This window comes from Mytilus galloprovincialis, chromosome 14, assembly GCF_965363235.1.
Source record: "Mytilus galloprovincialis chromosome 14, xbMytGall1.hap1.1, whole genome shotgun sequence".
Classification (NCBI taxonomy): Eukaryota; Metazoa; Mollusca; class Bivalvia; order Mytilida; family Mytilidae; genus Mytilus; species Mytilus galloprovincialis.
In genome coordinates, this window is record NC_134851.1 from 26,959,912 (window position 1) to 26,976,172 (window position 16,261).

Genomic DNA, 16,261 nt, shown 5'->3' on the forward strand with positions numbered 1-16,261 from the left:
CTAGTCCCAATTGTGTCACCAACAGGTAGGTTTGTCACATAATATATCATATGATACAATTAGTCCAGTTTCAACTGTCTCATCGTCAGGTAGGATGTCTCATGATATGATATCATGTATTATAGCCAGTTCAGTCACAACTATCTCACCCACAGGTACGTTTGTCTTATATGATGCGTGTGTGAGATATTTGTGACTGGACTAGCTGTAGCACGAGCTGACATTTAATTGGCAAACTCATTCAGTATTGTGATAGTTGTTACTGGATCAGCTGTAGCACAAGATGACATTTATTGAGTAATACTTACCGGTTTGAGAGATAATTATGATTTGACTAGCTGTAGCACAAGCTGACATACATGTATATGAGACAAACTTATTCATTGTTGTGATAGTTGTGACTGGATCAGCTATGTCACAAGCTGACATCCTTTGAGGAATACTTACCTGTTTATGAGATAGTTATGACTGGACTAGCTGTAGCACGAGCTGACATACATATACAATGCGACAAACTGATCCATTGTTGTGATAGTTGTGACTGGATCATCTGTGGCACAAGTTGACATTCTATGAGGAATACTTACCTGTTTATGAGATAGTTATGACTGGACTAGCTGTAGCACGAGCTAAAATACATGTATAATGGGATAAACTTATCCATTGTTGTGATAGTTGTGACTGGTTCATCTGTGGCACAAACTGACATACTATGAGGAATACTTACCTGTTTATGACATACCTGTGACTTGACTAGCTGTGGTCCATGCCGACATATTTTGAGGAATACTTACCTGTGTATGAGATACCTGTGACTTGACTAGCTATAGCCCATGCTGACATATTGTGAGGGATACTTACTTGTTTATAAGATACCTGTGACTTGACTAGTTGTGGCACGGGCTGACATATTTTGAGAAATAATTACCTTGTTATGAGATACCTTTGAATTGACTAGCTGTGGTCCATGCTGACAATTTGTGAGGAATACTTACCTGTTTATTAGATACCTGTGACTTGACTAGCTGTGGTACGGGCTAACATATTGTGAGGATACTTACCAGTTTATGACATACCTGTGACTTCACTAGTTGTGGTCCATGCTGACATATTGTAAGGAATACTTACCAGTGTATTAGATACCTGTGACTTGACTAGCTGTGGCGAGGGCTGACATAATGTTAGGAATACTTACCTGTGTATCAGATACCTGTAACTTGACTAGCTGTGGCACGGGCTGACATATTGCGAGGAATACTTCCCTGTTTATGAGATACTTGTGACTTGACTAGCTGTGGCACGGGCTGACAAATTGTGAGGAATACTTACCTGTTTATAAAATACCTGTGACTTGACTAGCTGTGGCACGGGGTGACATATTGTGAGGTATACTTACCTGCTTATGATACATATTGTGAGGAATTATACTTACCTGTTTATGATATACCTGTGACTTGACTAGCTGTGCCAAATGCTGACATATTGTTAGGAATACTTCCCTGTTTATGAGATACTTGTGACTTGACAAGCTGTGGCACGGGCTGACATATTGTAAGAAATATTTACTTGTTTATAAGATACCTGTGAGTTGACTAGCTGTGGCATGGGCTGACATATTGTAAGGAATACTTACCTGTTGATGATATAGTTGCGACTTGACTAGCTGTTGCACGGGGCTGACATGTTGTGAGTGATACTTACTTGTTTATGATATAGTCGTGACTTGACTAGCTATGGCACGGGCTGACAAATTGTGAGGAATATTAACCTATTTATGAGATACCTGTAACTTGACTAGCTGTGGCACGGGCTGACATATTGTGAGGAATACTTACCTGTTTATGGTTTGACTTGACTAGCTGTGGCACAAGGTGACATATTGTGAGGAATTATACTTACCTATTTATGATATACCTGCGACTTGACTAGCTGTGGCACGGGCTGACATATTGCGAGGAATACTTACCTCTTTTAGATATACCTGTGACTTGACTAGCTATGGCACGGGCTGACATATTGTAAGGAATACTTACCTGTTTATAAGATACCTGTGACTTGCAATTGACTAGCTGTGGCACGGGCTGACATATTGTGAGGTATACTTACCTGCTTATGATACATATTGTGAGGAATTATACTTTCCTGTTGATGATATACCTGTGACTTGACTAGCTGTGCCAAATGCTGACATATTGTTAGGAATTATACTTCCCTGTTTATGAGATACTTGTGACTTGACTAGCTGTGGCATGGGCTGACATAGTGTGATGAATACTTACTTGTTTATAAGATACCTGTGAGTTGACTAGCTGTTGCACGGGGCTGACATGTTGTGAGTGATACTTACTTGTTTATGATATAGTCGTGACTTGACTAACTATGGCACGGGCTGACAAATTGTGAGGAATATTAACCTATTTATGAGATACCTGTAACTTGACTAGCTGTGGCACGGGCTGACATATTGTGAGGAATACTTACCTGTTGATGATATACCTGTGATTTGACTACCTGTGACAGGAGCTTACATATTGTGAGGAATACTTACCTGTTTATGGTTTGACTTGACTAGCTGTGGCACAAGGTGACATATTGTGAGGAATTATACTTACCTATTTATGATATACCTGCGACTTGACTAGCTGTGGCACGGGCTGACATATTGTGAGGAATACTTACCTGTTTTAGATATACCTGTGACTTAACTAGCTGCTGCACTGCCTGACATACTGGGAGAAGAAATTTAACGTATATTGATTCAGAAAATCAATTGACCTTTGACCCCTAGCACGTGTCGGACTTTGATGACAATACAATTTTTTTCTGCCAAAATTTCTTCATCCTTAATGCCAATTGAATATACATGTACAAAAAGTGTAAAAATGTTGATAACTTAGATACATTGTCTTTAAAACTATGTTTTCTGTTTACTTAAGCTTATTTTGTAGTTATCAGCTTTTTCAAATGATTTAAAAAGGGAATAAACAGAGAGAACAGTAATGAGATTGAAAAACTGAAAAAAATAAATTTGACTAAAACTGAACATATTTAGCAGGGTAGTGGTTATTCTAATATTACTTAAAGTATGTTTATGATTGTAACTGATTTGGTGGAAATGACAAAAAAATAAGCATTTAAAACTGGAGAACACAAAGGAGAAAAGGAGGAGGAAAAAAAGGGGGTACGGTCGGACCACTTTTTTTAACTTCTGATTTCGGAAACGAAGTATATCATCATAGGGATATTTGGATTTAATTTAATCGAAATCGGGATTTATGTGTATTTACGTCCAGTAAATCAGGGTTTTCATTTATCGGGTATTAGTATTGTAATACTGAAAAGTAACCCTCCCAAAGCTTCTGACTTTAATCCCCAAAAATGTGTTTGATTTTGGCGTTACACAATCTTGTTTCAATGCAATCTACAAAGTTATAATAATGTAAGTCACTGTGGCGGTGCATGCAGGGGCAGATCCAGTCATTTTAAAAAGGTGGATTCCCAAACTAGGACAAAAAGGGGAGTGTTGAGGGTTCCAACTATATGTTCCAATTCAAATGCATTAATCGTCCAAAAAAGTAGGGGGGTTTCAACCCCCATAACCCTCCCCTTGGATCCGCCACTGCAGTGATCACTCATAACACAGAGCTAAATAGACTTTATAATAAAAAAAAAATGGCACTCATACCACATCATCCTACATCTATTGACATAGTATCCTGACTACAGACTAGTTCAACAAAAGTTGCAGAGAGATGAAGAGTGATAACGTGTACAATGCCTATCAAGTAACCGAGGAACATTGTTGCCTTCTTTTTTTTTAGCTCAAACTAGACAACTTATTTATGTTTCTTTTAAGTTTTTGAATATAGCGCAGTATCTGTGTATATATAATCTGTTTTAAACTAGACTATATTAATAAGATACAGGGAATCTGCACAACAGACACTCAGACTGGTTGCTTTGAACAGTGCACATTCAACAATCAATGTATTTTCCAAAAATATAAAAGCATGTAATTTTATCGGGATTTTGCGATATTGTCATAATAAGGCTCTGGAAATCGAGATGAACAAAAGTAAACTCGGGATTTAGGAATTGGACCCATCTCAACCCCAAACCAACATAATGGAGCAGGTCTTATAGCAGTGCAAAAGGAAAAATTTCATATACATGCAATTTTAAATGGATTTACATTAGTCATATTTTAGGGCCTTTTGTATAAGAGGGGCGAAAGATACCAGAGGAACATTCAAAGTCAAAAATCGAAAATAAACTGACAAATATCAATTGACCAGTATTAGCCAGTATTGACCACTTGCGGAGTATAATTGTCCGCCCAACCTTGACGCCATGGCTAAACATGAAAAAGATAAACAGACAAACAATTGTACACATGACACAACATAAAATACTAAAGAATAAGCAACACGAACACCATCAAAAACTGGGGTGATCTCAGGTGCTCCGGAATAGTAAGTATATCCTACTCCACATGTGGCACCCGTCTTGTTGTTCATGTTATAACAAATTCAGTGAATAGTCCAATTCGGAGGTCACATTTATGAAAGGGAAGAGGATTGTAGCTTACTGTTCAGTGTCAGCCTACTTCGGCTCCGTGTTGAAGACCGTACTTAGACCTATAATGGTTTTTCTTTTTTGCAAATTGTGACTTGGATTGAGAGCTGTCTAATTGGCACTCATACGACATGTTCTTATACCTATTGATCGTGAATGCCATGTTTGCCAAGAAAAGATTAAATTATACTAAAAGATCAAGAATAAAATGCTTTATTTTGGGTATTTTATTTCGTTGGCTTTATATAACAAGTACAAAGACAGGACAAAATAATTTTTCAAAATGTTCTAAATTAAGACTGAATAAAAAAAGTTCCTTCATCAAACAGCTAGTTCCATCTTATTGCTCAGCAGTTGTTTCACAACCTAAAAGTATAAAATAGTAGAAATAACAACCATTTGTTCTATACCTATATGTTTTTAACAAACATGTAAACCCTTTTTCATTTTATATATAATCATTATAATATTAAAAAAAAAGGAGTATCGTCCTTGCAAAGAATATGAGATCGGTTGATAAATGCCCAGTGGCAGATATTTCATTATAGTCAGGAGGATCAAAGATATAGATTGGTTAATTAATGCCCAGTCGCAAATATTTCATTATATTCAGGAGGATCAAAGTTATAGATTGATTAATTAATCCCAGTGGCAAATATTTCATTACATTTAGGATGATCAAAAATATAGATTGGTTGATTAATGTCAAGTGCCAAATATTTCATTTTATTCAGGAGGATGCAAAACATATATATCAAATTCTGTTTAGACCTGATGAATGCAAAATTTAAAAACAATTTCCAGTATTGTTTTCTGTAGTTGCAAACTGATATGATGTAACTTTGTCAATATTCCCATGTATTTGATTAACCTACTTTCATAAAAATGTTAAAATACTAAAAATATTTCAGACATTTTAAAATCCTGTTTATATGTATCATGTACCTTGTAGAATTATGATTTTTTTTTTGCTTATATGCCTGGCTTTTATCATGTGTGGTTGAGTACATGCTGATTTTATGTTTTCAATTGGCCTGAGGTTTGCTTGTTAGAGAACAAGAACATAACTCATGAGTCATTGCAAGGATTTTTTTTTTAATTCAGAAAGCATATATCAGTTTCAATCTAATGCATTATAATTAAATGAAGTTTCCATCCCAAATAATTTATCATACTCAAATATATTGAAACAATGAATTATCGATATCAAATTGCAACAAATGGACTTAAGATCCCGCTAACATATTTAACACCGCCACTGTTCTGTATGTATGTGCCTGTCCCAAGTCAGGAGCCTGTTATTCGGTAGTTGTCGTTTGTTTATGACTTACATGTTTGAATTTGTTCATTTTGTACACAAATTAGGTCGTTAGTTTTCTCGTTTAATTACATTGTCTTTTCAAGGCCCTTTACAGCTTTTCTATGTGGTATGGGCTTTGCTCATTGTTGAAGGCTATACAGTGACCTATAGTTGTTAATTTCTGTGTCTCTTAACTTAGTGTGGACAATTGTCTCATTGGCAATCTTACCACATTTTCCTTTTTATAATAAATATTTTTACAATATTTGAACTACAAATCAAATTAAAAAAAAATCATTCTATTATTAATTAAAGGGTCCTTCATTACATATTAATTACAAACAAGAAAATAATAATAAAAAAATACTACTTAATTGTTATTTGACTATTTACATAATTATATTATTTTTCTCTGATTTGCCTAGCAAATAATATAAACATTACAGCCTTCTGTCATCTAACTATATAATACAGTTCATAGGGAATTATATTATGTCAGTTAAAAATATATGGAACTATATAGCTCATTTGTCCTGCCAACTCTGTATGAAGCTCTTTTTATTTATTATCCCGCATAGTGCCTCAAAAGTTTTACCTGGAAAGGGAATTAACCCATATATCTAAATTACAAACCAACAGAAATTCTAGACCAGCGATTATAATTATCCTCGAGTGATCAGTGTGAAGAGTACATTACTATAGTTTTCTTCGTGATGAAATTGAAACACAGTATTAAATAAAAAATAATTGTTAATCACAGATATCAAAAGTTGTAAAATAGGAAGACACTTCTACGGAGCGCCGATTTTATTATTCGATCTAATCTGAATCTAATCAGAAAATATTTCATGTGCTTTTGTGTAACGTCGTGAACGTCCACGGCTATCTTTATTCTCCTTTTCTTAGACGAAACATACTATTTTTACCAGGATCGCGCCTTGCATATGTAGAACAGATCAACACATATGAGGGGTGGTAGGAGGGGTCCTGATCCCGAAATCCCGGGCTTAAAAAATGAAATCCCGAGGTCCCGAATTTAAATAAAGTTAAATCCCGGATCCCGAAACCCGAAAAAAAAATTCCCGGATCCCGAAGGGGTTAATCCCGAAATCCCGAGCTTAAAAACACCCTATCCCTGAGTCCCGATAAAGGTCCTATCCCCCCTCAAATATTCAACATGATTTCACGGAGAAAATATTCTAGATTTTGGAAAAGTATGGATCCCTCCATTATTTTTAGAAATAACACTTATTTTTTGGCAAAAACATAAAAAAATTGTCGTTAATATTAATAATTTCCTACCTTCTTCTACAATTTTACACGAGATACTTACAAAATCAGATTCCTGGTTTATTTCTGCATTTGAGTGTGAATTTTCGTTGTCTGTTTACCTTTCTATAAATAGCGCGAGGATCGGAAAGGGATAGCATTTATCTGTCTCGATAGCTGAAAACTGACGTTTACGGCAACTCTTATCGTAGTTCAAAGATTTGCTGCAAGCTTATATACACGTTGAAATATAAGATTATTACTGAATTTAAAAGCGCAGATACTGTAGTTTCTCAAGCTATTTTTATTTATTTTTTAGAGTGAGGAAAAAGTTGTTCATTTTGCAGTTACAAAAACGTTGCAAATGCAAAAAATGCATTGCGGCAGATATAGGTTTTTTAACGTGACGTTCCAACAGAGGAATACTTACCTCTTGATGATATACATGTGACTTGGGTATCTGCGGCACGGGCTGACATATTGTGAGGAATACTTACCTGTTATAAGATATCTGAAACTTGACTAGCTGTGGCAATTAAGAGCTGACATATTGTGCGGAATACTTAACTGTTGATGATATACCTGTGATTTGACTAGCTGTGGCACGGGCTGACATATTGTGAGGAATACTTACCTGTTTATGAGATAGTTTTGACTTGACTAGCTCTGGAACGGGCTGCCATATTGTGAGGAATTATACTTACCTGTTTATGATATACATGTGACTTGTCTAGCTGTGGTACAGGCTGACATATTGTCAGGTATACTTACCTGTTGATGATATACCTGTGACTTGACTAGCTGTGGCACGGGCTGACATATTGTGAGAAATACTTACCTGTTTATGAGGTAGTTTTGACTTGACTAGCTGCGGCACGGGCTGACATATTGTGAGAAATACTTACCTGTTTATGATATAGTTGTGACATAACTAGCTGTGGCACAGCTGATATATTGTGAGGAATACTTACCTATTCATGATATACCTGTGACTTGACTAGCTGTGGCAAGGGGCTGACATATTGTGAGGATACTTACCTGTTTATGAGAAACCTGTGACTTGACTAGTTGTGGTCCATGCTGACATACTGTGAGGAATACTTACCTGTTTATGAGATAGTTTTGACTTGACTAGCTGCGGCATGGGCTGACATATTGTGAGGAATACTTACCTGTTATGATATAGTTGTGACTTGACTAGCTGCGGCACGGACTGACATATTGTGAGGAATACTTACCTGTTTATGATATAGTTGTTACTTGACTAGCTGTAGCATGTGCTGACATATTGTGAGGAATACCTTTATATTTATGAGATAGTTTTGACTTGACCAGCTGTGACACAAGCTGACATATTGTGAGGAATTATACTTACCTGTTTATGATATACCTGTGACTTGACTAGCTTTTGACACGGCTGACATATTGTGAGGAATATTTACCTGTTAATGATATAGTTGTGACTTGACTAGCTAGGGCACAGGCTGACATATTGTGAGGATACTTATCTGTTTATGAGCTTTCTGTGACTTGACTAGTTGTGGTTCATGCTGACATACTTTGAGGAATACTTACCTGTTTATTAGATACCTGTTACTTGACTGGCTGTGACACGGGCTGACATATTATGAGGAATACTTACCTGTTGATGAGATACTATTGACTTGACTAACTGTGACACGGGCTGACATATTGTGAGGAATACTTACTTGTTTATAAGATACCTGTGAGTTGACTAGCTGTGGCACGGGCTGACATATTGTGAGGAATACTTACCTGTTGATGATATACCTTTGACTTGACTAGCTGTGCCACGGACTAACATATTGTGAGGAATACTTACCTGTTTATAAAATACCTGTACCTTGACTATCTGTAGCACGGGCTGACATATTGTGAGGAATACTTCCCTGTGTATGAGATACTATTGACTTGACTAGCTGTGGTACGGGCTGACATATTGTGAGGAATACTTACTTGTTTATAAGATACCTGTGAGTTGACTAGCTGTGGCACGGGCTGACATATTGTGAGGAATACTTACCTGTTTATGATATACCTGTGACTTGACTAGCTGTGGCACGGGCTAACATATTGTGAGGAATACTTACCTGTTTATAAAATACCTGTACCTTGACTATCTGTGGCACGGGCTGACATATTGTGAGGAATACTTACCTGTTGATGATATACCTTGGCGTGAATAGCTGTGCCACGGGCTAACATATTGTGAGGAATACTTACCTGTTTATAAAATACCTGTACCTTGACTATCTGTAGCACGGGCTGACATATTGTAAGGAATACTTCCCTGTGTATGAGATACTATTGACTTGACTACTGTGGCACGGGCTGACATATTGTGAGGAATACTTACTTGTTTATAAGATACCTGTGAGTTGACTAGCTGTGGCACGGGCTGACATATTGTGAGGAATACTTACCTGTTTATGATATACCTGTGACTTGACTAGCTGTGGCACGGGCTAACATATTTTGAGGAATACTTACCTGTTTATAAAATACCTGTACCTTGACTATCTGTAGCACGGGCTGACATATTGTGAGGAATTATACTTACCTGTTTATGATATACCTGTGACTTGACTAGCTGTGGCACGGGCTAACATATTGTGAGGAATATTTACCTGTTTATGATATACCTGTGACTTGACTAGCTCTGGCACTAGCTGAGATATTTTTGAGGAATACTTACATGTTGATGATATACATGTGACTTGACTAGCTGTGGCACGGGCTGATATATTTTGAGGAATACTTACCTGTTGATGATATACATGTGACTTGGGTATCTGTGGCACGGGCTGACATATTGTGAGATATACCTACCTGTTATAAGATATCTGAAACTTGACTAGCTGTGGCAAGGGCTGACATATTGTGAGGATACTTATCTGTTTATGAGCTTTCTGTGACTTGACTAGTTGTGGTTCCTGCTGACATACTTTGAGGAATACTTACCTGTTTATTAGATGCCTGTGACTTGACTGGCTGTGACACGGGCTGACATATTATGAGGAATACTTACCTGTTGATGAGATACTATTGACTTGACTAGCTGTGGCACGGGCTGACATATTGTGAGGAATACTTACTTGTTGATAAGATACCTGTGAGTTGACTAGCTGTGGCACGGGCTGACATATTGTGAGGAATACTTACCTGTTGATGATATACCTTTGACTTGACTAGCTGTGCCACGGGCTAACGTATTGTGAGAAATACTTACCTGTTTATAAAATACCTGTACCTTGACTATCTGTAGCACGGGCTGACATATTGTGAGGAATACTTCCCTGTGTATGAGATACTATTGACTTGACTAGCTGTGGCACGGGCTGACATATTGTGAGGAATACTTACTTGTTTATAAGATACCTGTGAGTTGACTAGCTGTGGCACGGGCTGACATATTGTGAGGAATACTTACCTGTTTATGATATACCTGTGACTTGACTAGCTGTGGCACGGGCTAACATATTGTGAGGAATACTTACCTGTTTATAAAATACCTGTACCTTGACTATCTGTAGCACGGGCTGACATATTGTGAGGAATAATACTTACCTGTTTATGATATACCTGTGACTTGACTAGCTGTGGCACGGGCTAACATATTGTGAGGAATATTTACCTGTTTATGATATACCTGTGACTTGACTAGCTCTGGCACTAGCTGAGATATTTTTGAGGAATACTTACCTGTTGATGATTTACATGTGACTCGACTAGCTGTGGCATAGGCTGATATATTTTGAGGAATACTAACCTGTTGATGATATACATGTGACTTGGGTATCTGTGGCACGGGCTGACATATTGTGAGATATACCTACCTGTTATAAGATATCTGAAACTTGATTAGCTGTGGCAAGGGCTGACATATTGTGCGGAATACTTAACTGTTGATGATATACATGTACCTGTGACTTGAATAGCTGTGGGACGGGCTGACATATTGTGAGGAATACTTACTTGTTTATGATATACCTGTGACTTTTCTAGCTGTAGTACAGGCTGACATATTGTCAGGTATACTTACCTGTTGATGATATACCTGTGACTTGACTAGCTGTGGCACGGGCTGACATATTGTGAGAAATACTTACCTGTTTATGAGGTAGTTTTGACTTGACTAGCTGCGGCACGGGCTGACATATTGTGAGAAATACTTACCTGTTTATGATATAGTTGTGACATAACTAGCTGTGGCACGGCTGATATATTGTGAGGAATACATACCTATTCATGATATACCTGTGACTTGACTAGCTGTGGCAAGGGGCTGACATATTGTGAGGATACTAACCTGTTAATGAGAAACCTGTGACTTGACTAGTTGTGGTCCATGCTGACATACTGTGAGGAATACTAACCTGTTTATGAGATAGTTTTAACTTGACTAGCTGCGGCACGGGCTGACATATTGTGAGAAATACTTACCTGTTTATGATAAAGTTGTTACTTGACTAGCTGTGGCATGTGCTGACATATTGTTAGGAATACCTTTTTATTTATTAGATAGTTTTGACTTGACTAGCTGTGACACAAGCTGACATATTGTGAGGAATTATACTTACCTGTTTATGATATACCTGTGACTTGACTAGCTTTTGACACGGCTGACATATTGTGAGGAATATTTACCTGTTAATGATATAGTTTTGACTTGACTAGCTAGGGCACAGGCTGACATATTGTGAGGATACTTATCTGTTTATGAGCTTTCTGTGACTTGACTAATTGTGGTTCATGCTGACATACTTTGAGGAATACTTACCTGTTTATTAGATACCTGTGACTTGACTGGCTGTGACATATTATGAGGAATACTTACCTGTTGATGAGATACTATTGACTTGACTAGCTGTGCCAAATTCTGACTTATTGTTAGGAATACTTCCCTGATTATGAGATACTAGTGACTTGACTAGCTGTGGCACGGGCTAACATATTGTGAGGAATACTTACCTGTTCATAAAATACCTGTACCTTGACTATCTGTAGCACGGGCTGACATATTGTGAGGAATTATACTTACCTATTTATGATATACCTGTGACTTGACTAGCTGTGGCACGGGCTAACATATTGTGTGGAATATTTACCTGTTTATGATATACCTGTGACTTGACTAGCTGTGGCACTAGCTGAGATATTTTGAGGAATACTTACCTGTTTATGATGTACCCTTGACTTGAATATCTGTGGCACGGGCTGAAATATTTTGAGGAATACTTACCTGTTATAAGATATCTCTGACTTGACTAGCTGTGGCACGGGCTGACGTCTTGTGCGGAATACTTAACTGTTGATGATATACCTGTGACTTCACAAGCTGTGGCACGGGCTGACATATTGTACGGTATACTCACCTGTTGATGATATACCTGTGACTTGACTAGCTGTGGCAAGGGCTGACATATTGTAAGGAATATTTACCTGTTTATGAGATAGTTTTGACTTGTGAAGCTGCTGCACGGGCTGACATATTATGAGGAATATCTACCTTTTCATGAGATAGTTTTGACCTGACTAGCTGTGACAAAAGCTGACATATTGTGAGGAATACTTACCTATTCATGATATACCTGTGACTTGACTAGCTGTGGCACGGGGCTGACATATTGTGAGTGATACTTACCTATTTATGATATAGTCGTGTCTTGACTAGCTTTGGTACGGGCTGACATATTGTGAGGAATACTTAATTGTTGATGATATACCTGTGACTTGACTAGCTGTGGCACAGTCTGACATATTTTGAGGAATACCTACCTGTTTATGAGATAGTTTTGACTTAACTAGCTGTGACACAAGCTGACATATTGTGAGGAATTGTACTTACCTGTTATGATATACCTGTGACTTGACTAGCTTTGGTACGGGCTGACATATTGTGAGGAATACTTAATTGTTGATGATATACCTGTGACTTGACTAGCTGTGGCACAGTCTGACATATTTTGAGGAATACCTACCTGTTTATGAGATAGTTTTGACTTAACTAGCTGTGACACAAGCTGACATATTGTGAGGAATTGTACTTACCTGTTATGATATACCTGTGACTTGACTAGCTGCTGCACGGGCTGACATATTATGAGGAATATCTACCTTTTTATGAGATAGTTTTGACCTGACTAGCTGTGACAAAAGCTGACATATTGTGAGGAATACTTACCTATTCATGATATACCTTTGAATTGACTAGCTGTGGCACGGGCTGAAATATTGTGAGGAGTTATACTTACCTGTTCATGATTTACCTGTGACTTGACTAGCTGTGGTACGGCTGACATATTATGAGGAATACTTAATTGTTGATGATATACCTGTGACTTGACTAGCTGTGACACAGTCTGACATATTTTGAGGAATACCTACCTGTTTATGAGATAGTTTTGACTTAACTAGCTGTGACACAAGCTGACATATTGTGAGGAATTGTACTTACCTGTTATGATATAGTTGTGACTTGACTAGCTGTGACACGGGCTGACATATTGTGAGGATACCTACCTGTTTATAAGATACCTGTGAGTTGACTAGCTGTGGCACGGGCTGACGTATTGTGAGGAATACTTACCTGCTTATGATATACCTGTGACTTGACTAGCTGTGGCACGGGCTAACATATTGTGAGGAATACTTACCTGTTGATAAGATACCTGTGACTTGACTATCTGTGGCACGGGCTGACATATTGTGAGGAATACGTACCTGTTGATGATATACCTGTGACGTGACTACATGTAGCTGTGGCACAGGATGATATGTTGTGAGGAATATTTACCTGTTTAAGAAATACCTGTGACTTCACTAGCTGTGGCATGGGCTGATATATTGTGAGGAATACTTACCTGTTTATAAGATACCTGTGACTTGCTAGCTGTAGCACGGGCTGCTATATTGTGAGGAATACTTACCTGTTTATAAGATACCTGTGACTTGACTAGCTGTAGCACGGTCTGACATATTGTGAGGAATACTTACTTGTTGATGATATACCTGTGACTTGACTAGCTGTGACACGGGCTGACATATTGTGAGGAATACTTACCTATTCATGATATAACTGTGACTTGACTAGCTGTGGCACAGGCTGATATATTGTGAGGAATACTTACCTGTTGATGATATAGTTATTACTCGAATACCTGTTTATGAGATACCTGTGACTTGACTACCTGTGGCACGGGCTGACATATTGTGAGGAATACTTACCTGTTGATGAGATAGTTTTGACTGGACTAGTTGTGGCACAAGCTGACATATTGTGAGGAATTATACTTACCTATTAATGATATGCCTGTGACTTGTCTAGCTGTGGTACAGGCTAACATATTGTGAGGAATACTTACCTATTATTGATATACCTGTGACTTGACTAGCTGTGGCACAGGCTGACATATTGTGAGAAATATTTACCTGTTTATGATATATCTGTGACTTGTCTAGCAGTGGTACAGGCTGACATATTGTGAAAAATACTTACCTATTATTGATATACCTGTGACTTGACTAGCTGTCGAACAGGCTGATATATTGTGAAGAATATTTACCTGTTGATGATATACATATGACTTGACTAGCTGTTGCACGGGCTGATTTATTGTGAGGAATACTTACCTATTAATGATATACCTGTGACTTGACTAGCTGTGGCACAGGCTGATATATTGTGAGGAATACTTACCTGTTTATAAGATACATGTGACTTGACTAGCTGTAGCACGTGCTGACATATTGTGAGGAATACTTACCTGTTTATGATATACCTGCGACTTGACTAGCTGTGGCACGGGCTTACATATTGTGAAGAATATATACCTGTTTTTAATATAGTTGTTACTTGACTACCTGTGACAGGGGCTTACATATTATGAGGAATACTTACCTGTTGATGATATACCTATGACGTGACTAGCTATGGCACAGGCTGACATATTGTGAGGATATTTACCTGTTTATGAGATACCTGTGATTTGACTAGTTGTGGTCCATGCTGGCATACTGTGAGGAATACTTACCTGTTTATTAGATACCTGTTACTTAACTAGCTGTGCCACATGCTGACATATTGTTAGGAATACTTACCTGTTAATGATATACCTGTGACTTGACTAGCTGTGGCACGGGCTGACATATTGTGAGGAATACTTACCTATTAAAGATATACCTGTGACTTGACTAGCTGTAGCACAGGCTGACATATTGTGAGGAATACTTACCTGTTTATGATATAGTTGTGACTTGACTAGCTGTGACACGGGCTGACATAATGTGAGGAATACTTACCTGTTGATGATATACCTATGACTTGACTAGCTGTGGCACAGGCTGATATATTGTGAAGAATATTTACCTGTTGATGATATACATGTGACTTGACTAGCTGTGGCACGGGCTGATTTATTGTGAGGAATACTTACCTATTAATGATATACCTGTGACTTGACTAGCTGTGGCACAGGCTGACAGATTGTGAGGAATTCTACCTGTTTATGAGATACCTGTGACTTGACTAGCTATTGCACGGGCTGACTTATTGTGAGGAATACTTACCTGTTGATAATATACCTATGACTTGACTAGCTGTGGCACAGGCTGAAATATTGTGAGGAATACTTACCTGTTTATGATATAGTTGTGACTTGACTACCTGTGACAGGGGCTTACATATTGTGAGGAATACTTACCTGTTTATGAGATAGTTTCGACTTGACTAGTTGTGGCACAAGCTGACATATTTTGTGGAAATATACTTACCTGTTTATGATATACCTGTGACTTGTTTTGCTGTGGTACAGGCTGACCTATTGTGAGGAATACTTACCTGTTTATGAGATACCTGTGACTTGACTAGCTGTGGCACAGACTGACAGATTGTGAGGAATTCTACCTGTTTATGAGATACCTGTGACTTGACTAGCTATTGCACGGGCTGACTTATTGTGAGGAATACTTACCTGTTGATAATATACCTATGACTTGACTAGCTGTGGCACAGGCTGATATATTGTGAAGAATATTTACCTGTTGATGATATACATGTGACTTGACTAGCTGTGGCACGGGCTGATTTATTGTGAG

At 37.9% G+C, this 16,261-nt stretch overlaps 1 long non-coding RNA gene across 1 annotated transcript; it reads right to left on the bottom strand.

The window, feature by feature from the left end:
• Window positions 1-4,772: 4,772 nt before the first annotated feature.
• On the bottom strand, window positions 4,773-7,552 carry LOC143058791 (uncharacterized). Its single transcript, XR_012973229.1, has 2 exons — window positions 7,209-7,552; window positions 4,773-4,941 (listed from the first exon to the last, which is right to left on the bottom strand). It is a non-coding gene; the product is annotated as an uncharacterized LOC143058791 (long non-coding RNA).
• Between the last annotated feature and the right edge of the window lie 8,709 nt (window positions 7,553-16,261).